The sequence below is a fragment of the Xenopus laevis genome, chromosome 5L (genome assembly GCF_017654675.1).
Source record: "Xenopus laevis strain J_2021 chromosome 5L, Xenopus_laevis_v10.1, whole genome shotgun sequence".
Classification (NCBI taxonomy): Eukaryota; Metazoa; Chordata; class Amphibia; order Anura; family Pipidae; genus Xenopus; species Xenopus laevis.
The window spans coordinates 152,566,452-152,591,186 of NC_054379.1; the positions used below are offsets into that span (position 1 = coordinate 152,566,452).

The 24,735-nt window shown below is 40.8% G+C and overlaps 1 protein-coding gene across 2 annotated transcripts in view; it reads right to left on the minus strand.

Annotated features, from left to right (window-relative positions):
- Window positions 1-22,935, minus strand: part of cyria.L (CYFIP related Rac1 interactor A L homeolog) — a 62,140-nt gene extending 39,205 nt beyond the window's left edge. Inside the window, exon 1 of one of the 2 annotated variants that reach the window (XM_018264024.2) lies at window positions 22,722-22,935. The gene's annotated coding sequence lies outside the window, so the exon portion shown is untranslated. The remainder of the gene's footprint in view (window positions 1-22,721) is intronic. The other variant, XM_018264025.2, reaches the window with a different exon arrangement.
- Between the last annotated feature and the right edge of the window lie 1,800 nt (window positions 22,936-24,735).

A 24,735-nucleotide genomic window follows, 5' to 3' on the forward strand; every position in this document is an offset into this window, starting at 1 on the left:
TGCCATTCTCTGCTTGCCCAGTGCTGCTTGTGTGTGCCATTCTCTGCTTGCCCTGTGCTGCTCGTGTGTGTGCCATTCCCTGCTTGCCCAGTGCTGCTCGTGTGTGCCATTCTATGCTTACTCAGTGCTGCTCATGTGTGCCATTCTATGCTTGCCCAGTGCTGCTCGTGTGTACCATTCTCTGCTTGCCCAGTGCTGCTCGTGTGTGCCATTCTCTGCTTGCCCAGTGCTGCTCGTGTGTGCCATTCTATGCTTACTCAGTTCTGCTCGTGTGTGCGATTCTATGCTTGCCCAGTGCTGCTCGTGTGCACCATTCTCTGCTTACCCAGTGCTGCTCGTGTGTGCCATTCTCTGCTTGCCCAGTGCTGCTAGTGTGTGCCATTCTCTGCTTACTCAGTGCTGCTCGTGTGTGCCAGTCTCTGCTTGGCCAGTGCTGCTAGTGTGTGCCATTCTCTGCTTGCCCAGTGCTGCTTGTGTGTGCCATTCTCTGCTTGCCCTACGCTATCTGTGGAATGTAAGCCTGTTAGGGGTTTGTTAGCATTTGGAAACTGTTGTTAATGGCCCCTAAGGTGCTTAATCATGTGTTGGGGGTTTGTTGTATTATCCACAGGGGAGGAGGAATATGGATTTAAGGGTATGTTTTAACAAGACTTCAATTTTTCACATATGAGTGATCAGGGATTTCCCTGCAGTGAGCACCAACCATTTGGTTTTTTGGTGTGCTACCACCGTTAATGTGGATATGATCTTAAAAGCTCTTGTGGTGATATGGGTGTGGTTTACAGTGGGTGTGGTTTAAAAGGGGGAGTGACCAACACTGACTTCTATTATCAGCCCTCCACCACATAGCTAAGTAAAATTTTGGCTCTGGGTATCACAGAAGTTGGACAGCACTGCTATTATAAATAACAGTAAGAAAACAAGAATTTTATATTATAGTTCATTTGGGTTAATAAAAATACCATCAAGTTCAACCCTTATATGGAGGTAAACCTCTGTGGATTTCTTTATGATAGGTTGTGAATCAATGAATGGTGAACTTCACCTGCCATGTGGTAGACCGAACACTTGCAAGTCTTTACCCACAAAGGCCGGCATCAATGTTGAATAGAATGTAAAAGGAGTCTTCATCCAGACCCAAAGAGCAGGATGAAACCCAATAATATATGGGCCCCCATGGACTGACCTATGCAACAGATACATGTGTAACCGCTTGTGCGTATGTAGCCTTGGATGCAAAGTCTATTCTATAAGTCAACCTAATGTGATATACCAAGAAAAGGCATCAAAGTCTTATGGAACAAGGGATATTATGATTTAAAGAGATGCATCCCACATCCATATCCAGAGGCTCTTGTCCCAAAGTAATGGGCGAAATGTCAGCAGTTACTCCACATGGCCACTGAATAACATGCAGACTCCCCCTGATGCCACAAATATACTATAAAGTATTCCATTAAAGGGGTTGTTCACCTTCCAAACACTTTTTTCAGTTCAGTTGTTTTAAGATTGTTTTCCCTGAATAAAGACTTTTTTCAATTACTTTCCATCTTTTATTTTTTTACTGTTTTCCCAAAATTGAAGTTTAATGTTCCTGTTAGGGACGGGCACATTTTTTCGCCTTGTTTCGCCTCGGAAATGACGCCCATAGACTTTAATTGACATCATCGACATTTCGTCGTCTGCGAATTTTTGGCGAAGCAAAATGGGTCAAATTCGCCCAAGCCTAGTTCTTGTCTCTGATGTTTCAGTCTGGCAGCTCGGTGATCCAAGAGCATCTGAACGGTTACAATTTGCTCAACTAGTTGATACAATTAGTTGAAACATTTCTCAGTAGCGTCTGTGGAATATTAGCAACTATTGTATCAATTCTAACAGCTGCGTTTAAAGGGGAACTCTGGCTTCCAAACCAAAAATTGATAAAGAGGCCCACATAACACAGAAACCCCTAATATACCCAGAACAGTTATCGGTTTCTTAAAAAAATATGAATAAATGCCATTTTCTATGCTGAAATTCAGCTGTTTAACAGTTCTTCTCTTTCTGAATCATTTGAAATCCTGGCAGGGAAGGAGGGACTAAACACTGATGTTACAAATTGTAACAACTTCTCCACAGCTTACATGCAGGAACTACATAACCCACAATGCATTGCACTGTTATGTTCCTTTCTTTATTGAAATCACATGTGTAGGGAATTGTGGGGTTTGGAGAATGTAGGGTAAGCATAAATGGCTGTTGATACAAAGTAACAGTAGTCAGCCAGCTCAGCAAAGTAGTCAGACAGATCAGCAGGAGAGCAGGGGGCTAGGCAACAGTACAAAACCATTAAAAATCATGAAAAGTCTGCATATTATTTAAATGATGATGGAGTTCCCCTTTAATGAAACGCTGGGATTCTGCTCAGCAGGGACAACGATAAATGTATCAACTAAATGTATCCATTTCGAAAAAAGTTAGAGTTAAAGAGTCGGCGACCCCCAAGAGCTGCTTTAGAAGGTAAAAAATTACACTTCCATAATAGAAAAACCGGCACAAATAGAAAGTAGTTGGAAAAAGTCTTTATTTCTAGTGATCTATCTGAAACCAACTGAACTGAAAAGTGTTTGAAGGTGAACAACCCCTTTAATTGTCTTCAGAAATACATCAAGGAAAGAAAACACTGTGGCAAAATGCTGACAATGCTCCCGAAACCCCTAAATAACTGTCAAGCCTTATACCACTAGACCTTTAGCTAATGTTCAGTAGATCAAGACACAAAATCACCCTCCTCTTTTATGCTTTTCATTCAGATATTTATTATGTTAGGTTATATGAGAAATAATTGTATTGTAAAGAAGATAAATAAATTCTTAAATATAGCAATATAGCTTTTCCCGTAAATCAATATAATAATTAAGTAATATTTTCCATGGAACAAAATGCTAACAGTGATATTATGGATGTAGATCATAATGGGACTACATCACTAAAAGTAGACCCTGCATTAGTAAAGTATGGGCACTCCTGCCTTATATACTACTGTGATAATTCCATGCCTTTAGGGGAAGTCTCCACACCATACATTATTTAAATTATTCAGACTTAAAATACAGGTATGGGACCGGTCTTTCTGTAATTTGGATCATTCGGTCATAAAATCATTTAAACATTATGGGGCAGAATTATTAAAGTTCAACTTGTGTTTTCCACAAAAAAATCAAGTTTTCAAGGTTATTTTGGAGTTGATTTCGGATTAAAAAAAAAAAAAATTACTTTTTCAAGAGAGGAAAAAAAAAAAGGTTTACTAACATAAGGTTTCAGCAGAAACAAAGGGAAAACAATGCCTAATAGTTTGAAGCACAGATTTTAACATTGCTGAATAATCATCTCTCTTAAAGGAGAAGGAAAGCAATTTTTACTTGGGGGTGCCAAAAGTTAGGCACCCCAAGTGATTGTATTTACTTACCTGATACGGGCCAGTGCTCCTATCAGAAGAAAACTGCACCGGCCTGGGATTATTCAAGCGAGCACCACGGACTGTTAAAATGGGGGGGGGGGGTTACTGACCACATCTAAAAATCAAATGCTCTGTAAAATGTATATTTATTGCTACTTTTTATTACTCTTTTTTCTATTCAGGTCTCTTCTATTCATATTCCAGTCTCTTATTCAAATCAATGCATGGTTGCTAGGGTAATTTTTTTTTTTAACATCAAAAAAATGTTCAAGCCAAAAAAGTCAAAAAAAATTTGTTAGTATACATAGAAAAAAAAAAACACAGACAAATTAAACTAAAATCTCAAAGCCTTTATTAAAGGGATACTGTCATGTTTCTGCAAAACGCATCAGTTAATAGCGCTACTCCAGCAGACTTCTGCACTGAAATCCAATTCTCAAAAGACCAAACAGATTTTTTTTTTAAATTCAATTTTGAAATCTGACATTGGGCTAGACATATTGTCAGTTTCCCAGCTGCCCCAGTCATGTGACTTGGGCTTGCACTTTAGGATGGAACTTCCTTCTAGCAGGCTGTTATTTCTCCTACTTAATGTAACTGAATCAGTGGGACTTGGCTTTTACTATTGAGTGCTGTTCAAAAAACATTTTTTTTGATGTTACTGGTCCTTTCATCATTTGACCACCAAAGGGCCTTATCTCATGAGTCTCTGCATGAAGTTTTTTATTACCAGAGCAATTCATAAGCAATTCCTGTGCAGATCCAATGATTTATCTTTTAGGGCAATTCTAGAAGAAGTAAGTGGAGTGTAAATCCATTTATAAATGGGGTATATTTTCCCTTTAAGAACGCAGTGTTAACAGATGAAATGTTGTAGAACAATGTAGCTACTGTACTGGTGCCTGTGATATGTATTGGATGGAATAAAGAAACAGGATATTCATTATTGCTGGCTTGGGACTCCTGGCTTTATGGTTGTGCTCCCAATAAACGCATTAAAGGGGAAGGAAACCTAGTTGGCGCAAAAACCCTCCCCCCCCTCCTCCCCCCTGGCCTACCTGTCCGGCTGGGCAAATGCCCCTAACTTGTTACTTACCCTTCTGCGCAGGTCCAGTCCAGGGAGTTCACAGACGACATCTTCTTCCATGCGATCTTCTTCCTGCTTTGACCGGCGCATGCGCAGTAGGAACATTTAGCCGGTACGGATCTACTGCGCATGCGCCAAAAGTACATTGTGACTTTTGGCGCATGCACAGTAGATCCGTACCGGCGAAATGCTCCTACTGCGCATGCGCCAAAACGCCGTTCAAAGCAGGAAGAAGATCGCGTGGAAGAAGATGGCGTCTGTGAACTCCCTGGACTGGACCTGCGCAGAAGGGTAAGTAACAAGTTAGGGGCATTTGCCCAGCGGGACGGGTAGGCCAGGGGGGAGGAGGGAGGGTGGGCAACACACGGGAGGGGGGGGAAGGGTTTTTGCGCCAACTAGGTTTCCTTCCCCTTTAAGGATATTTTTTAAAAAAAGAAAGTATTCAGACTTTTTGCTATACACACAGCAATGCCTGAACATAAACTCAAATGAGAGCAACTTGCTCCTTATGCATCTTTTCTACTTTTAAGCAAGAGCAGTTGGTTTGATTGCAGAGATATGCCCCAAACTTACACCACCACATTTGGTGGAGCTAATCATAGGCAAAATACTTAAAGGGGTTGTTCACCTTCCAACACTTTTTTCAGTTCAGTTGGTTTCAGACAGTTCACTAGAAATAAAGCCTTTTTCCAACTACTTTATATTTTCTATGAGTGATTGTTCTGATATTAGTGAAAAGTGTATCTAATTTTTCACCTTTCTAAAGCAGCTCTGGGGGGGGGGGTCGCCGACCCTATAAACTGTTCAAAATTGATACATTTCTTATCTTTGTCCCTGCTGAGCAGAATCCTGGAGTTTCATTACAGGGAGCTGAATTGATACAATAGTTGCTAATACTCCAGAGATGCTGCTGAGAAATGGATCAACTCAATGTTGCAAAATTGTAACAGTTTAGAACCTGCACCTGAATTACTGAGCTGCCAGACTCAAACACCAGAGATGGGGACATTCAACTTTAAACTTAAACTTGGAAAAATTGTAAAAAAATAAAAAATGGCCAGCAATTGAAAAAAGTCTATTATTGGAGAACAATCTGAAAACCACTCAACTGAAAAATTGTTTGGAAGGTGAACAACCCCTTTAAAAGCTTGAAGCAAAAATATGATGAGGTGGGTTAAAAGAGATTGTCAACCCCATAAAAACATTTTTTGCCAAATAAAAGCAAATGTAATTTTAAGCAACTATGTAATACATTTTTTTTACACGTTTCTATGGTTTTTAAGTTATTTGTACAGATATGCGATCTGTTATCCAGAAGACCCCAAAAACTTGGAATTATGGAAAGGCCATCTCCCAAAAAATCCAAATGTTTAAAAATGATTTCATTTATCTCTGTGATAATACAACAGTAGGTTGCACTTGATCCCAACTAAGATATAATTAATCCTTATTGGAGGCAAAACCATTAAATTTTAAGATGATTTTCTAGAAGATGAAGATCCAAATTACAGAAAGATCCATTATCCTGAAAACCTTGAGTCCCAAGCATTCTGGACAATAGGTCCCATACCTGTATATATTATGTTATTTAAATGCAGTATTTATTTGTCACTTCTATCTACTGCCCTGATGGCTAAGATTGTTGATACAATGCAAGACAAGCAGCTTCTTAACCCTTACCCTGCCAGTCGTTTTGTCCTAAATGCGAACATCTACTGCCAAGCAGTTTTTAGACTTTTTGAGCTCTTTCACTTAAGGGTTTTTCCTGAGGGGGGTCTTTTAGTTTACCCAGGAAAACAATAAATTGTTGTTTTTTTTTTCAGGGCAACATCATCACATTTCAGAATCTGCTAGAATTTTTGTGTAATGATTTAGGCTTCGAAGTGTCAAATAAAATGAAACAAATCATGGTTCACATAGTACAATCACATATATCAGAAACATTATTTATTTTATGTACAACAACACAGCAGATCTGAAAAGTTCTAGGTCTCCTGAACGCGCCAATACCAAATATATATAGTTTTATGGAGATTTCTCACTTGTATAGATCAAAATCTGCAGGCAGTACACTACCAAATTTCCAAAGCAGCGCTCCACAAAATGGCATACTTCTGATTTGAAGGCCAAACACTCCACTAACAGTAGGTTTACCCTAGAAAACTACACATTATTAGAATGAGCAGATTCCGGCAAATCAAAAATGGGTAAATAGATCTATGTACACCAAACTACCAAGTTTCAATTCTTTCCTAAAGTTATCATTTTTTATAGAAATTGGTGAATGTTTTGAAAAATGACCACAAAGCTTCCACTCTACAGCATCACATCTTCCTCACATCATTAGGTACCATTGCCAAACACACTGAATATGATTGCCAGGAGTCCACTGAACAGTTTGATGCCCAATATGTATTGGTTTACCTAAGTATGTGGAATATAGGGCCCCCAAAATGTAGACACCCCATTTGAGCTATCAGTTTAATGGGGTAATTCCAAATACTGCAAAATCAACACATCTGCATAGATTTGGGGGATGCAAAGGTAGAAAAAAGTATGTTCACCCCAGAAAACCACCTATTTTCGGAAAGTACACATTCCCCCGAATCCAAGTTGGGTATGCCGGTCTTTCTACTCCAAAGCACCTCGCCACAGACACTTCCAGAAATCACCTAAAAACTTTCCACCCTGCAGCATTGTATTTCCTACATTTTATAAGGTATAATGATAAATCACCCCAAATATGAAAGCCTGGGGTTATCTGAACATTTTTATGCCCAATATGTATAGGTGTACCTAAGCACGTGGCATATAGGGGACCCAAAATGAAGACCCCCCCCCCAATATGGTCTGCCATTTCAGGTACTGCAAAATCAACACATTTACATAGATTTGGGGGGCGCAAAGGTAGAAAACAGTACGTTCACCCCAGAAAACCATACATTTTCCAAAAAGTACACATTCCCCTGAATCCAAATTGGGTATGCATGTCTTTCTACTACAAAGCACCAAGCCGCAAACCTTTCCTAAATTTGGCGATAAAGGCAGCTGTTTTAACATTTCTGAAAATTGCAATTGGTCACATTTATCTCACCCAATTTCTTACATACAATTGGAAAACATCCTAGACATTGATGCCAAGGGTTGACTGAACAGTTTGATGCCAAATATGCATAGATAAACCAAAGCAGCTGGCATGTGCGGACCCCAAATAAAAACAGTGCATAGGACTTTTCTCCGCTGCCAATTCGCCTTCTGTGAACCTGTGACTGCGCATTGTGACCCCAAATAAAAATAGTGCATATGAATTTTCTTGGCTGACAATTCGCCTTTTGTGAATATAGACCCAGACTGCATACAATACGACACAAGACCCTCCTAACACCACAAAGACCCCACAAAACCATATATTTTTGGAAAGTTGCATTCTGACGAATCCAAAATTGCTAAAAATGTGTTTGTACTCCAAATGATCAAATAGCAAATGACATAAAAATGTAAGGAACAACAATGCAAGCATAAAAATCACAAAAATCAAATACAATTAGGCAAATCAATAAAATAACAAAATAACTGAACAGCGTGGTTAGTGGTCAGAATGCTTGATCCAATAGCTGCACTGGGAAAGCAACAGTTTTTAGGGGAATAACAAGAAGGAAACTGATAAAATGAAGAACTTTAAAAAAAATAAAAAATTTAAAAAGATCCTATAAGTGTGGGTTTGTGTATACATATGTGTACAGCTCTGACAAGTGTATAAGTGTGTGTATATCTGTATATGACTCTTTAAAATACAAAAAAAGCCAGAAAATTAAAAAAAAAAATCTACCTTTAGTTATGTGTGTGCTGTGTATGTGTAATTGCATGTATGTATGTATGTATGTATGTATGTATGTGTAATTGCATGTATGTATGTATGTATGTATGTATGTATGTATGTATGTGTAATTGCATGTGTGTGTGTAACTGAGTAAATAAAAGGGCACTTACCGGTTTTTGGACAAGAAGGGATCAGAAGCAGATCAACAGCAGGAAGTGCGTGGGCGGAGCTTCACACGAGATCGGGTCCAGGAAGAAGCAGCACAGGGGGAGCAGCATACAGCACCCAGGATCAGGTAAGAAGTCGGGTCCTGCGACAATCGCATCACAGGACCCGAGTGGCAGCCCCTAGGCTCGTTGTCTAAGGGGTTGAGCAGCCAGGAGAAGCTCTCTGCACTTTGATTTGGCCAGAAGTGCAGAGAGGAAACTGTTTAAACAAAGAACGTAGCTCCTACGTTCTTGGCACACTTACAGCCTTTTATTTTTTTTTTATTTTTTTTTTAAGAACATAGGAGCTACGTTCTTGGCAGGGAAAGGGGTGGACAAATCGAAGCAACTTTTCAATTGGTCTTCATAATTTTTATTACAAAGGATATATTATATATATTCATTATAAAGAATTATATGCCGTCTTCCTCTGACTCTTTCCGGCTATCGAATAGGGGTCACCGACCGCTATTTGAAAAAACAAATGCTCTGTAAAGCTACACAATTACTACTTTGTATTACTCATCTTTCTATTCAGACCCCATTCTACTCATTTTGCAATCTCTTGTTCTAATCAATGCATGGTTGCTAGGGTTATTTGGACCCTAGCAACTAGATTGCTAAACTTGCAAACTGGAGAGCTGTTGAATAAAAAGCTAAATAACTCAGAAACCACAAATAAAAAATGAAAACCAATTGCAAATTGTCAGATTATATAACTCTCTACATACTAAAAGATACCCCAAAAGTGAGCAACCCCTTTGCTGGGAGATGAAGAATTTTGCAACATTGTTTAAAATATAACAACCAGCTGCTTTAGACAGCAATTGTTTTTACAAAACACTTTAAAAGCACTGACATTTTTTAAAGGGGAACTCCACAAGAACATAGGCTTTTTTTGAAAAGTAAACTTAATTTCATACAACTTTGATATATTCATCAATTCAAAAATATGCAGACTCTTCATGATATTTAATGGTTTGGAACAGTTCCCTAAGCCTAGCCCCCTGCTCTCCTGCTGATCTGTCTGACTTCTTTGCTGAGCTGTTTGACTACTGTTACTTTGTATCAACAGCCATCTGTCCTCAGCCTGCATCCTCCAGACCCCACAATTCCCTGCACATGTGATTTCAATAAGGAACAGAACATCACACTGCAATGCATTGTGGGTTATGTAGTTCCTGCATGCTGTCTGTACAATTTGTAACATCAGTGTTTAGTCCCTCCTTCCCTGCCAGGATTTCAAATGATGCAGAAAGAGAAGAACTGGTAAACAGCTGGATTTCAGCATAGAAAATGGCATTTATTCACACTTTTTGAAGAAACAGGTTACTGTGGGTATATTAGGAGTTTCTGTGTTATGTGGGCCTCTTTATCAAATTTTGGTTTGGAAGCCAGAGTTTCCCTTTAATAAATGTATGTTACTGTATACATAAAAGTTGCTTAGAATGAGGTTTCCTTTTACTAAGCAAATTTTTATTTTGGGGTTAGCTTGCCCTTTAAAGCCAAATGCCCTTTAAAGCCAAAGTTTGTTATAAAATGCCAACAGTTTCTAATGCCCCCCAGCCAGCTTGTTCAAATTTATATGTTTAATAATGAGACTTTCTCCTAATATGTGATTGTAGGCCGATACATAAGTTTCATCTTGGCACTCCGCAAGACAAGAACATTGCAGAGAAATAGGTTCATGCAAAGTAATAAGGATTATATAAGTGAAAGTGCTTCTGATGTTGAGAATGAATCACACTGGAGACTGCTGGGTATGATTCCTGGCAATGACTGGTTTGAACTTTTTATGGTCCTGGAAACCTCATTATGGGGCATTATCCTGACCACAACATATCTCTTTCCTTGCTGAATTAAACAAAGGACGCGCTTGTCCTTAACAAGGTCAATCAAGGACTCATTATTTGCAATGAAAATGGCATTGGCTGCTGTCTTGTTTTTTTATGCTTCAGAAGTCTATAATCTATACCTGCATGTTTTACAGATTTCTCATATTGAGGAAACCAACCCCACTTACAAATAAGGGAACGTACGTGCTCCTGTTAATTTTCCTGCTCCATGGGTTCACCACTTACAGGGGTTCTTCACCTTTGAGTCATCTTTAATATGATGTAGAGGGTGATATTCTGAGATAATTTGCCATTGGTTTTCATTTTTTATTATATGTGGTTTGTGAGTTATTTAGCTTTTTATTCAGCAGCTCTCCAGTTTTAAAATTCAGCAATCTGGTTGCTAGGGTCCAAATTACCCTAGCAACATGCACTGATTTGACTGTGAAATGAATAGGAAAGGGACCCATTAGAAAGGAAGGTAACAAAAAAAGCAGCATTGACAATCAATTTGTAGCCTTTTGTTTTTAGAAGGGGTCAGTGCAAAAGGCAAATAAATCAAAAACTATAAAAAAAATAAAACATGAAAACATAAGTTGCTTAAAATTGGCCATTCAACATACGAAGGGGCATGTTTACTAACATTGGAGCTAAATATTAGAGATAAACATTGGAGATATTCATAGCAACCAATCAGATCTTTGCGTTTGTTTTCGAACTAAAGGTGTACACAGACGTAGAGATCCGCTCGTCTCCAAACAAGCGGATCTCTCCCCGATATGCCCACATTGATGTGGGCGATATCTGGCTGATGCAATCGTGGGCCCTAGGGCCCAACGATCGGATCATAATGGATCCGATACAGGTGGTTGGATAACGGGACTGCATAGACGCACAGATGCCGCCGCGATCAGACAGGATTTTTTAACCTGCCCGATCGAGATCTGGCCGACTTTCAGCCAGATATCGATCGGGGAAGCCCGTTGGATGGCCCCGCACACAGACAGGAGCTGTTTAAATATAATTGCCGATTGGTTGCCATGGGCAACACCTCCAGAAATCTCTCCAGATATTTATCTCCAATATTAGTAAACATGCCCCTAAGGGCAGGTGCACATGGGCAAATTCTGGGAGATTTAGTCTCCCTGAACTGCCTTCCGCCAGCTTTAATGAGAAAACGCCAGCGCCAATGCATTTGCATCGCCTCGATTTCCGAAGTCGTCTCACGCGTAAAATTTGGGCGACTTTGGAAATCGAAGCGCCGCAAGTGCATTGGCGCTTGCGTTTTCTCATTAAAGCTGGCGGAAGGCAGGATATGTAATTCATATGTGAGGGGGTGGTTCTGAGAGATACACCTATCATATTGCAAGCATGCAACACAAAAATAACTCTGTATAAGATCTATACAATAGGAATAATAAATGTCACCTCAAATGGGAAACCTGAAAGGAGGATGTATAAGTGGTAGTTCAACAATTAGTGGACCACAGGTTGGAAATTCCTAGCCGAACCCAAAGCACCTTCATCAGTAATTATCACACAGTAACTTGTGTCCGGGTCTCATTTGCCAACCCAAATGCTTAAAGGAGAAGGAAACCTAGTTGGCGCAAGAACCCTCCCCCCTCCCGTGTGTTGCCCACCCTCCCTCCTCCCCCCTGGCCTACCCGTCCGCTGGGCAAATGCCCCTAACTTGTTACTTACACTTCTGCGCAGGTCCAGTCGAGGGAGTTCACCGACGACATCTTCTTCCACGCGATCTTCTTCCTGCTTTAACCGGCGCATGCGAAGTAGGATCATTTCGCCGGTACGATCTACTGCCCATGCGCCAAAAGTCACGAAGAAAACTTTGTGACTTTTGGCGCATGCGCAGTAGATCCGTACCGGCGAAATGCTCCTACTGCGCATGCGCCAAAACGCCGGTCAAAGCAGGAAGAAGATCGTGTGGAAGAAGATGTTGTCTGTGAACACCCTGGACTGGACCTGCGCAGAAGGGTAAGTAACAAGTTAGGGGCATTTGCCCAGCGGGACGGGTAGGCCAGGGGGGAGAAGGGAGGGTGGGCAACACACGGGAGGGGGGTAGGGTTTTTGCACCGACTAGGTTTCCTTCCCCTTTAAAGAATAAGTAAACCATTTCTTTTCCTATCTCTAAAATGACTCCCAGAACAACATACCTTTCTTCCTGTATTCACATCTATTTTATTTCTCTATTACAGCCAGTAAAACTGCAACTTTTTTAGTTACTTCCTTGTCTAGCATGAACAACCCCTTTACAAGGAGGAACTAAAGCTTCACTTAATAAGTAGCTAGAAATATTGTACATTGTGTTTTGAGCTTCTGTACAGCCCAAGGCAACCACAGCCCTTTAGCAGTAAAGATCTGTGTCTCCAAAGATGCCCCAGTAGCTCCCCATCTCCTTTTCTGCTGATTCACTGCACATGCTCTGTGCTGCTGTCACTTACTGAGCTTAGGGACCCACTCACAATATACAGTACACATAGAATAGAAATGTCACAATATAAGGCTGATTAGTAATTAATACAGATAATTACTACATGGCAGAACAGAAACTAGTGCAATTAGCATCAGAATTTAATAATCAGCAAACCTGTAGCATCAGCTTATATTACAGGGGAAGCTCATTTTCTGCTGGATAATTAGTGACGAGCCCTAAGCTTAGCTTCTCAACAGCTGCTCAGAGCCCACTGAGCATGTGAGTGTCACAGACACTTTCCAAGATGGTGACCCCCTGTGACAAGTTTGAAGTCCTGGATCATTGCTGCTATTGACAAGCTCAAACTTTAGTCTGGTGCAGTAAGCTCAGCATATAAATTATGGCAATTTTAGCCATGTTCATTTTTAAGGGTTAGTTCTCATTTAAGTAGTGGGCTATGCAGGGAGAGGAGCCAATGGGGGCTAGTGGATGGGACTCTCTCTCTTTAGGAGGGGGTTTAGATCTCCTTTAAGGGCATCTCTACATACGAGGAGACACACAACAGCACTACAGCACATACACAGTCTATACTACATTCACATATGCCTACCACTTTCCCATGGAAACGCTTCATGCATTATTGCCCGAGATATTTAAACGCCGGTACAAATGTCAGGAAGATGACATTTCCGCCTCAAACCCATTATGTAGATCGCGCCATTATTTTTTTTAAAGCCTGTATTTCATCTCAATTAATTTCACGGTACTTAAATCAATCTAAGCATAGGATTTGTACTGGAGGCTGAAAACTGATTTAAACTCTAGAAGGAATTTTTTTTTTAATTACTCATTTTGCCAAGGGGCTTCCTGGCTACAGTAAACTATTTACAGGAAATGTTAATGATTGATTACAAAAAGATATCCCTTCTTTATCAATCATAACATATTCACAATTAATGGGAGGATCTAAAAAAAACAGCTTCTTTAAAAGAAACTGGATGATTGCGCCACGTACTAATATGAAAGATATTATTGTATTTTTTTCGTGCCAACAGGATACCCACATAAGCAGTGCTTAATTAGCTAAAACCATATATTTGTTTAAAGTGCTAGTGCAATAAATTAATTGAGTTCATTGACTTCCCCTCTTAAGGGTAGGACTACATGGACGTTTTTGGCGCAATCCGACATGCTGCAACAAAACGCCGACGGCAAATCGCATGCAACGGAAATAAGGTAAGTAATGGAAATGTCGGATGAAGTCGCAGTGTTGATCCAACGCGACATGACTGCATCCGACAGTCGTGTCGCGTCGGATCAACGCTGCGACACCATCCGACGATGCATTCGCTTACCTTATTTCCGTCACATGCGATTTGCCGCCGGCGGTTAATTGCAGCGCGTCAGATCGCGCCGAAAAAGGCAATGTACTCCTACCCGAATACTTATAGTGGCTAATACCCTAATACTTATACAGTGCTGCGTTGATAATTTAAAGTGACTTAGTGCTCAGTTAATATATGATCTTAAAAACTTATTATAGACTTTTAGATCCTTAATAATTAATTTTCACTATTGCGTACCCATTTAGTCTATGAGGGGTTAAATAAGTATCCAATTAATAAATTATAAAGTAAATGTGTGAAAAAATTAAGATTCCCAATCCATCCAGTAAAATTCATGTAATTGCTCAGATTTAGGGGCAAATTTACTAAAGGGCGAAGTGACTAACGCTGGCGAAAATTCGCCAGCGTGACGTCATTTCGGCACTTCACCCATTTACTAAATGGAGCTGGAGTAATTAGGCTAGCGAAGGAGATGGACTCTAGCGCAACTTGTCAGTCTAACGCCAGGCGTATTTTCGCTCTGGCGAAAGAGTGTTACTACGCAAAAGTTTTTGTTTTTGCTGAACGTTACCTCTATCGCCAGACTTGCCTTCGCCACCTCAGACCAGGCGAAGTGCAATAGAGTGCATAGGACTTGGTCCAAAAAAAGTTTAACGTTTTTCGCCGTATGCAAATTATCTAACGCTAGCGCAAATTCGCTATGCCTGCCATAGTAACACTAGTGCAACATCGCAAGCATTCAGTGCTGGCGACGAAACTTCGCAACTTAGTGAATTAGCATTGTCTGTGCAAGTTGCGCCTGGAAAATTGTGGCGAAGGCGGCAAAGCCGTCGCTGGCGAATTTTTCGCCCGTTAGTGCATTTCCCCCCAGTATGAAAAGGAAAGAGTGTGGAGAAGACCCGTTGTGATGGTCTTATATTTTTGCTATCTCCGGGACCTCACAAACTTGTATGAAGAACTAGCTTTCCCGCAAAACCACAAATCTCAGAGCGCTTAGTAGAGCAAACAGATTGGTAGGATTATTAGTTAGATTTCTGAGCCAGAGAAAAAGAAAAACCCCCCCAAGCTTCAATAAAAAATGGTATGAACCGTCAGTATAAAATAAGGTGCCGACGCGCGTTTCTCAAATAGCTTTTTCACAGGCAATCATGATAATGCATAAGATATAATAAATAACAATATAACACACGCTAAACGGGAGTAAAATGAAATAGGGGAATAAAATCATCAAATAGTTTCTTTGTAAGGCAGAAGAGCATATGCACAGGGAGGAACAGGTTCTTCTGTATAAATAAAAAAAATGGAATAAACTGACCCTAACCCCCAAACACAAAGAATTCTTTAGAGACCCACAGACGCAAAGGGTGAATGCAACGGAGACCGTGTCCATCCTCCCACCATCTGCTCTGAGCATAGGCATTATCCCAGATTGCAAAGTAAATATGCAAAGGGCAGCCACGGCATATAAATCATGTATAAGTTGTACAAAAGCATAGGGAGAAAGATAGCGTTTCAGCTGATACTACTTAACCGCAACAAGGGCCTTGGCAAGCCAGCTATTGACTTACAGTGTAGTAAAAGCAGGAGGAACACGAGCTTGATTGTTTTTTTCTTATTCCAAATTAAGGTACTGTATAGAATACTGGAAGTACATTCACATATGCCTTTACAGGTATGGAATCTATTAACCAGAAATCCCAGAAAGCACCATTCCCATTGTGTATGGGAAAGGACAAACCAGTTTAATGTTTAAAAAAATTAAAGGGGTGGTTCACCTTTAAGTTAACTTTTAGTATGTTAAAGAATGACCATTTCTAAGCAATTTATCAGTTGGTCTTCATTATTTATTTTTAGTAGTTTTTTAATCATTTGTCTTCTTCTTCTAAATCAGTGATCCCCAACCAGTAGCTCGTGAGCAACATGTTGCTCCCAGTGGCCTCAAAGCAGGTGCTTAATTTTGAATTCCAGGCTTGGAGACAAGTTTTGGTTGTATAAAAACCAAACAGTCTCAATGTAGGTTGACAATCCACATAGGGTCTAATAAATAGCCAATCACAGCTCTTATTTGGCACCCCAAAACACTTTTCCTGCTAGTGTTGCTCCCCAACTCTGAATGTTGCTCATGGGTTCATGGGTTTAGATCTCTGTTCTAAATCTTCCCAGCTTTCAAATGGGGGTCACTGACCCCATCTAAAAACAAATGTTCTGTAAGGCTAATGCTAATGTATTGTTATTGTTACTTTGTATTGCCCTCTCCTATTCATATTCCAGTCTCTTATTCAAATTAATGAATAGTTTCTAGGGTAATTTGGACCATAGCAACCAGACTGCTGAAATTGCAAAGTGGAAAACTGCTGAATAAAAAGCTAAATAACTCAAAAACCACAAAAACCAATTGCAAGTTTTTTCATGATATCACTCTCTACATCATACTAAAAGTTAATTTAAAGGTGAACAACCCATTTAAGGCTTGGTGCCAGCCAAGAAAATCACAAGAAAATTATCTAAGAAAATCACAGATCCCAAGCATTCCAGATAGGGATTCACCGAATCCAGGACTCGGTTTGGGATACGGCCAATAGTCTGCCTTTTTCAGCAGGATTCTGCCTAATCCAAGAGCCTGGCCAAACCAATTCAAAAAATGGAACATAAAAGACAAAATGTTTTTAGCCGTGCGCTGCAAGCACGGTTCTCTTTCCCCCTTGTTTCCCCGATTTAAATATGCAAATTAGGGATTGGATTGATTTGAATCTTTCACAAAGGATTCGGCTGAATTTTAAAATACTGGATTGGGTGCATCCCTAAATCCAGATAACATATCCCCATAGCAGTATGGAACCATGATAGACCTAATCTCTTAGACGGTCCTATGTAATAAGAGCCTAATAATTGCATATAATTAGCAGGGGCAATTTTAAAAAAAAAAAAAATATTGATTCCACCAACCAAGGAATTAGCCTGCTACTCTGGTGGTGGAAACTATTTAAAGGTGACAGGTGCCCTTTAAGGCTATACAATAAAACCTCAATTTTACCCCTGATTTAAAGCTTTATATCATTTTATGCCATTTTTTGTGGTCCCACCAATATATAATGCAGAATTAATTTCCCTGGCTTTATATTTTCCCAGATCTTACACCATTTTTTTTCAGGCCCCTGTAAAATGTAATAAGAGCCTTCTACTGTATACTAATGTTAAACAGAGATCTATGAATAATATTGAATAATTTTACTGCATCTGCTAATGTATAAATTAAGCTTTGCAGGGAAGGCACATTCTTTGCATACAATAAGCGTATGCACTCATAATATATACTGCCTATTTAATGGAACAGGAATTATTTAAAGAAATATATGGAGCTCTTAAAAAGGCCCAGAATGAATGGCCTGGTATCAGTATGAGGTCAGCTATTATGGGATGCTCTCACCAGTGCTGATTTCAAACCCCATCATGAAACACTGTAGCATGACTGACAGCTTCAATGATCTTAGGGAAGAGAAAATTAGTTTTGAATCCAACTTCTAATGTATTAATGAATTTTGCAAATGAAATGCATGTTCCCTTACCATAGACTAGTAATGCAACAGAGAATCATATATGGCAAGGGACCTTGTAAGGGGGACTTTCCAGATTTCAGGTAGAAGCTACATAGAAATTATGCACACAGATGAGTTTTTTCAGCCTCAACTGATATGGCCCATACTTAAATGGATTCTGTCATGATTTTATGGTGCAGTTTTTATTTCTTAATAAGGTTTACACTACAAATAATTCATTCTACAATAAATTTCATTACTGAACCAGCAAGTGTATTTTTTTGGTTGCAATATTGGTGTGTAGGCAGTCATCTCAGGTCAGTTTGCCTGGTCATGTGCTTTCAGAAAGAGCCAGCACTTTAGGATGGAACTGCTTTCTGGCAGGCTGTTGTTTCTCCTACTCAATGTAACTGAATGTGTTACAGTGGGACCTGGATTTTACTATTGAGTGTTGTTCTTAGATCTACCAGGCAGCGGTTATCTTGTGTTAGGGAGCTGCTATCTGGTTACCTTCCCACTGTTCTGTTGTTAGGCTGCTGGGGGGGGGAAGGGAGGGGGTGATATCACACCAACTTGCAGTGCAGCAGGAAAGAGTGACTGAAGTTTATCAGAGCACAAGTCACATGACTCGGGGCAGCTGGGAAACTGACAATAGGTCTAGCCTCATGTCAGATTTCAAAATGAAATATAAAAAATAATCTGTTTGCTCTTTAGAGAAATGGATTTCAGTGCAGAATTCTGCTAGAGCACAACTATTAACTGATGTGTTTTGAAAAAATAAATAAATAAAAAAACATTTTCCCATGACAGTATCCCTTTAAACCATTATGAGATTCTTGGAGGATCTTACAGAGACAAAGAAATACATATTGCGGCACTAGAAAGGTGACACTCATGTTAAGACAATGGTGCCATGCTCCCACAAATAATTTATAATATTTTGTTATAGGTCAAGGCTTTGCAACTGCCACTCACCTACCATTTCTTCATTACTATTCAGGTATAGTTACTATTTGTTACCCTTTCTGTGCCAAGGGCCTCAGCGGATACATGTACTTCCAGCTTCAAAGCATCCATCATAGCAAAAAAGGTTCCCCCCACCACTTGTGGGCTAAGAGAGACCATACTCTGGCTTGGCCAGAATATGCCCCAGATGAGGGCTAATGTTTGGTCACAAGTACAGGTATGGGATACGCTATCCGGAAACCAGTTATCCAGAAAGCTCTGAATTACAGAATGGCCATCTCCCATATACTCCATTTTATCCAAATCTTTCTAATTTTCTAAAAATTATTCCTTTTTCTCTGTAAACAGAGTACCTTGTACTTGATCCCAACTGAGATATAATTAATCCATACTGGAAGAAAAACCAGCCTATTGGGTTTTATTAATATTTACATGATTTTCTAGTAAAATTAAGTTATGAGGATCCATATTACATAAAGATCTGTTATCCGGTAAACCCCAGGTCCCCAGCATTCTGGATAACAGGTCCCATACCTGTATACACAAAATGATTGCGTTTCTACGTTCACTCGTTTTCCTGCAGAGGGTAGGGTACCCACAGAATACACGCAAAGAGGTCTGGGACCGGTTATCCAGAATGCTGGGGACCTGTGGTTTTCTGGACAACGAGTCTTTCCATAATTTGGATCTTCATACCTTAAGTCTACTAGAAAATCATGTAAACATTAAATAAACCCAATAGGCTGGTTTTGCTTCCAATAAGGATTAATTATATCTTAGTTGGGATCAAGTTCAAGCTACTGTTTTATTATTACAGAGAAAAAGGAAATTATTTTAAAATAAATATTATTTGGATAAAATTAAGTCAATGGGAGACAGCCTTTCCGTAATTCGAAGCTTTGTGGATAATGGATCCCATACCTGTACACGGTTTACTCTGTGAAACCAGCTTTTATTTGACAGCACTTCTGGCTTACGTGAGGTGTATGTGTTGGGTGTAAATGAGGGAAAATGCAGGTAAGTGGGTGCAGGTCGGGGGGTAATCTGGTATTTGGTTGGGCATGGGTGTGTAAAAACAGACCCCTGCAGGTCTCTAACACATAATGAGCGAGCTGGGTGAATACTGACAATGTCATGCATTGTCCCTGCATAACTGCCTTTATAATTTGTTATATTCCTTATTCTAACAACCACGTCCTACTACAGGAATAATATTCACATTATAAAGTTGCATTATGGAGACCCGACCTAAACAGCATCCCCACTTCTGAGTGATAATCACCTGATTGGCAAAGGAATTAGGGTGATTACGATTTAGGTCAACGGATGGGCACCTGAAAGGGATTTCCCATTCTCCGATCTGGAAATCATATGGGTGACAATTGCCCCCTATGCCATGCCCATAGCCGTTGCAGAAGCATGTCAGTGGATGTGGAACATATCAGCACATCCGGATAATGGATCTTTCTGTAATTTGGATATTCATACCTTAAATCTACTAGAAAATAACGTAAACATTAAATAATCCCAACAGGCTGAATTAATTATTTTTTAGGTTGGTACTGTTTTATTATTACAGAGAAAAAGGAAATCACTTTTCAAATTCTGGATTACTTGATTATAATGAGGTCTATGGCAGCCAGTCTTTCTGTAATTAGGAGCATTCTAGATAACTGATCCCATACCTGTATATTATTCAGATGATTATTTTTAATGTCGACTGGGCCATCTGGAGCTCATAATTTATTCCCTACGTTTGCACAAATACCCAGGCACATGTGCACTAAATCAGTCACTAATTTTGCCAATAGTAGGCTTTTGGAGGAAACAGGAGAAAAGCCACACAACACCCAGAGAGAACCGACATGTTCCATGAAGATGTCTCCTTGGTCAGAATCAAACCCAAGACCCTTGTGCTGCAAAGCAGCAATACTATACAGTGGGTTGCTGCTCTTGTATAAAATGTTAACATTCTCTACTCTGCCAGTGGTACCTACTCCATGTAGGGCTGTCAGCTTTTCTGGAAAACAAAAAATGAGGCGTTCTGTTATCTTGCTACCCTATTAATAGCTTTGGTGTCACTGCTACTGGCCCTTTAACGAAACTAATGTAATTTACCAGTTGGGGGAGGGGGACTGGGAAGGCTCCCCAATGCGCAGGTATCAACTACAACTCCCACCATCTCGGTCAACAGGAATCACTGGGTTAAAGGGGTGGTTTACCTTCAAACAACTAGTTTTTTCAGATAGATCACCAGAAATAACTTTTTCCAATGACTTTCTATTTACTATGTGTGACCGTTTTCTAATATTGAAGTGTAAAGTGTAATTTTTCACCTTCAAAAGCAGCTCTGGGAAGGGGGGTCGCCAACCCTGTTAACTGTTCTAAATGGATACATTTAGTTGATACATTTCTTATATTTGTCCCTGCTAGAGTCCTGCGCGGAACCAATTTGTTAAAACCGAACCTGACCCTCACCCCCATACTTACCCACTTGGACCCTACCCGAACCGACGCGCTAGTACCTTATCCGCAACCCGATCCGCGGAGCATCAAGAAACAGCCAATGCTGTCATTGCAAACCAGAAGTAACATCATTGGAAGTAAGCATGATCAGAAAAAAGGAGTAAAACTTGCTATTGAGAAGACCAGCAAACCCGGAGAGCCGCCGACCCTCATCTATACCCACTCCCGAAACTTCTACCTGCAACCCGCAGGGTACCACAGGTTTTTGCGGGTAACCGCGGGTACCCGACCCGCTTGCAGTACTCTAGTCCCTGCTGAGCAGAATCCCTGAGTTTCATTACAGGCAGCTGTTAGGCGTATCAGCAACTATTGTATCAATTCTGAGAAATGGATCAACTAAATGTTGCAAAATTGTAACAGTTTAGCGTCTGCGCCTGAATTACTCAGACTCAAACACAAGAGACACGAACATTCAACTTTAAACTTAGATTTTGGAAGAACAGTAAAAAATAAATAATGAAAAATGTAAATGAAAAAAAAAGTCTATTTCTGGGGAACAATCTAAAAACAACTGAATCGAAAAAAGTGTTAGGAAGATGAACAACCCATTTAAGAGAGAAAACCAATACAGACACAGGCCATAAAGGTTTAGGGCCTTTCCTACTGCCCCCGGGGAGAACTAAATGGTACCCTGAAACCCATCACTACAACACAAAACATCCCCCTACAATTTGCAGCCAATGTCAAGGACTCCATATTATACTATTCTGAACAGGCACATCCAAGAGCTTGATCTCCAGTTATTGCTGGACTGCAACTCCCAGCATGGCCATCAGCCTACAGAGACAGGTTAGTGCAGTTACACATCACCAGGGTCAACCAGGATCAACGCGGCTAAAGAATTCGGGATGGCACAATGGAGATTGAAGGATCTGACCCAAAGAGCTGACAATCTGGTGGGCAAGACCAGGAAGTAAGTAGCAAAGACTGGCTATGAGGTATCAGCACTGGAGTCAGGGGGTAGCAAGTCAAAGCTGGAAGGTTTAGGGGCCAAAGATTTGTACAAAAGGGTAACACAAGGGGAGGATTAGGGAACTTCACTCTCTACCCAACCTTGAAACAAGGACTCTTAGAGGCAATAAGTGGGCAATAAAGAGGCAAATGGAGTTGAGGGCAATAAGGAGATGCAGATGCCCAGAGCCGATTCCTTAGCCAGGGAATGTAAATAAAAGCACAAAGAACAAGTCATAATGTGTAACAAGTGTTCTAGGCAGTATATAGCAATAAATACATGCTGTGGCACAATCTAGGGGAGGGGAACCTGCTGCATCTCTCAAGCTGCTGCCGAACTGTAACTCACACCCCTGCCGCCCAAAGCCTTTGGTGTGGGTGCTGGGAGTAAGGTTACAGGCTGGGCATCACTGATTTATGCAACCCCCGCCCCTCACACTGGGGCTCTAACATTCAAGGAATTCGAGCTCCCCCCGACCGTGATGGTGCCGCCCGGCTCATACTTGCTGCACCAGGAAGCAGAGACACAGAGAAAGACTATGGCGTGAGAAAAAGAAGACGCAGGGCGGGTTACTCACCGTTACAATCCGGCCGCGCACTGCGAGCTCCTGCGACTACCTCTGTATTCTCACTGCCGCTTGCTTTCAGCCCAACACTGCGCTTGCGCACACACCCCAACCGCTCCACGGCGCTCAGAGTAAGGGGCGTGGCGGTAGTGTGCGACTGCGCAGTAGAGGGGTGCGGTGAAGGAACTGTGGGCGGGAAGGCGCGCCGTTACGTCACAGGTTGCTAAGGGTTCTTCTGTAGAGGTGGGGTGACAGAGCGACGCAGGATGCAGCTGTCCGACTATCTAATACCTTGGTCACGTGATCCGCTTCCAGGGGTAGCGCGGGATATATGGTCAGGTGTCAGCTCTCTTATAGGGCTAGTGACTGTGATTTATAGGCGGCTGGCAGGGCTAGTGAGTGATGTGTGGGTAGGGGAGATAATAATGAGGTGCCTTCAAGTAACTAGATCAGCCAACAAGTTGCTAGTACCCATTTTATCACCATACTCCCCAAAATACCTCAGTGAATTACCTTTTTAAATGGTTGGAATGGCGGCGCCCGGAGTGAAGAAGCTCTGGGTGCTCAAGTTTTATATGACAGACACACTTAAGGTTCCCACATTTATGACATATTGTGGCTCGTAACTTTCTATGGCACAGGGTTGCCAGGTCTCATTTCCAAAACCAGCCAAATTCAGCTACAAAACGAGCCAAGAGGCACTTGAATAGTAGCCCAAAAATAGCACAATATGTGCAGTGGAAAAAAGTATAAAAAATAAAGAATAATATAGAAATATGCCTTGTTTATGTTTCCATGAAGCAAAATGGGAGAGATTGTCCGTCACCAGGGGCGTAACAATAGAGGGGGCCTCATAAGGCCTAAATACACATACAATTTCAGTAAATATTGGTAAAACGGATCAACCTCTAGACATACCTCCCAACTGTCCCTTTTTCGGAGGGACAGTCCCTCTTTTGACAGCTCAACCCGCAGTCCCTCATTTGTACTGGAAAGTCCCTCTTTTCTCTGCACTGAACAGCCAGAAAAAGAAACAAAGTTTCTCACTTAATTGGCTTTTAGCAGAGAGCCCAGAACAGCTAACAGGTGCAAATAAGATACTTTGTAACAATTTTGAGACACAAAAACACAGTTTAGATAAGGAGAAATATTTTCAAACTTTCATAACTTGCCAAATTTTGTAAAACAAACATGGTAATTAGGGGGTGTGGCCACAGAAAGGGGTGTGGTCAAAAAATTGCTGCGCTACGCGAGGAAAAATTTTTTTTGTCCCTCTTTTTACTTCCAAAATGTTGGGAGGTATGCTCTAGACATTTTTGTGGCCAGTAGATTTTTGCCCCAAAATTGTCTGAAATTGAGGAAAGTCACCGAAAAATGTGAGAATGCTTAAGAGTGACAGGAGACTGGTGTACAGAGCCCAAAAGTCAGTCCCATTGTATGCTGGGTATTGTAGTCTTACATGCAACTTTACAAATTGTTAAACAAAAACTACATTACCCAACATGCATTGGGAGACACAGGCTTGGCACATTAAGGCAAGGAAAAAACTATGGCTGGTTTCCAAAGTACAAACCAGCCAAAGGCCCAAAAAATAGCCCAAATCCGTACCTTGGCTAGTTTGTGCTTTCAAAACCCACCTGGGCTTTAAATTAGTAGCCCATTGTGGCTGGAAACCCTGCTATGGCATAGTCTGAGTCGTTGCCACCTTTGGCGGTGGCTAAACCCGAACAATAGGGGAGTGGCAGATAGCATTGGGGGTGCAGCAGTATAATCTTGGGGAGGGCATGATGACATCAGAGGCAGGCACATTGATGTCGTGGAGTTATGATGCTGGGTCAGGGTTATTACATCACTTCTATGCAAATGGCTGGATTTCTGTCCAGTTTTTGAACAGACAGCCTTTTGACAAACTCAGATGTCCAGTTGAAACCCACACACCTGGAAACCCTACCCCTATCTATTCAGCCTGATGAGTAAGACCAATCCTTTAACTACCTCTATTATACAGAAATCCATTATACAGAAA